Source organism: Olea europaea, unplaced genomic scaffold (genome assembly GCF_002742605.1).
Source record: "Olea europaea var. sylvestris unplaced genomic scaffold, O_europaea_v1 scaffold8, whole genome shotgun sequence".
Taxonomy (NCBI): domain Eukaryota; kingdom Viridiplantae; phylum Streptophyta; class Magnoliopsida; order Lamiales; family Oleaceae; genus Olea; species Olea europaea.
Genome location: NW_019266434.1, coordinates 667,716 through 669,144, shown reverse-complemented (window position 1 = coordinate 669,144; position 1,429 = coordinate 667,716). Strand labels below are relative to the sequence as shown.

General features: G+C 36.4%; 1 long non-coding RNA gene across 1 annotated transcript in view; it reads right to left on the bottom strand.

Annotated features, from left to right (window-relative positions):
* The window catches only part of LOC111391537, a 1,673-nt gene extending 1,549 nt beyond the window's left edge, over nt 1-124 (bottom strand). Inside the window, exon 1 of the long non-coding RNA XR_002702125.1 lies at nt 51-124. This is a non-coding gene — a long non-coding RNA (uncharacterized LOC111391537). The remainder of the gene's footprint in view (nt 1-50) is intronic.
* Between the last annotated feature and the right edge of the window lie 1,305 nt (nt 125-1,429).

Genomic DNA, 1,429 nt, shown 5'->3' with positions numbered 1-1,429 from the left:
TTCAGATGTTTAAGAAATCATAAACCCCTTAGGAAATAATAGAAACAAACCTCAAAATTGTGGAGTAACAAGGCTGTTCAGAAATTCCAGCTTCTTGTTTCTATTTCTCTTTGATTGTTTCACCCTTTTTTTCACTTGGAATCACTTAGGGACGAGTTCAGGGAGCTAATATATTATCTAGGAGGTAAATGAGTGGTCTTTAAATAGTTGAAGTCGTGCATATTACTTAAGGATTAAGAATATCATGGGCTGCAGCCAGCTCAAGCAATCAAGGTGAGTCACTAAGCAGGAGTTGTCATCTTGGCTGCAATACTTGACTTTTCTACCATTATTTTTGTGTCCATTTATGATATTTAAGATATATATTCATCCTATATTAAGTCTTGGGGATTAGACACGAAATTTATGCCTTAAGGTTGAAGCAATTATATATTAAAGTAAAAAGTCTCCTAGCATGAGCTGTCCAAGTAGGAGGTGGCTTCTTGCAGCCAACTTTGACTTCTCCCTTGCACCACATGGAGCCATATGTGACTTATAAGAGTTATAAATATCTTGTGTAAAGTTCTAAGGACTTATAGGATGTGTTGGAGGCTTAAGGTTGAAGGAATTGAGTGCTAAAATGACAACCATCGCAAGCGCGAGGTGTTCAAGCATGAGGTGGTCACTTGTAGCAAAATCTGATTTTATATCTATCTTTGCAGGCACAAACCAAGTATCCTCGGCTTATTTTGACATGTTTGCAATCCATTTCGCTTGTCCTAAGATCCCAAAGTATTTCATAGAACTAATTCCTCAACCGTTCATTTAATTTCTTACCCGATTCTCAACCGATTTCAACAATTCGCACCTCAATATTTATAATGTCGTATAAGACATATATTATTACGTTGTGATAATGTCACTTCATCCCTCATGTCCCAAATATGTGAATTACCTATCTAGGGTTTAAGGTGACCTCGATTAGCCGAATGGAAAGCTTGAACCTTCGTTGATACAAATTTTTAGCCTTTCAAATATTACATTACTTACCAAGCCAATCTCCAACATTTAGTTAATCTAACTTTCTATCATAGCTCAATATAAAATTCACCACCTAGATCGAAGAGTCGAAGGTTATCACCATGTAAAGATTTTAAAGCCTTGATGATCAAATGCATCGTTTTAAGAGAAGGCAATCAGGAAATTGATACAAATGACAATGTAATTAGCATGGAATTCATGAATCATATAGTCAAATTTAGAACGTGAAGTTCGGGGTATTACATGTTTGAAGAAATGTTGGACAGAAAATTAACAAAGAAAAACTGCACCAGGGGCAATTTTGTCATTTGTCGCGACGAGGTCGGAACGGGCTAAAATTTGGCAGGATGATTGGAAAGGGCATGAAAAATTGGACTCAGGGTAAAGTCCTGAGATTGACATTAGAAAA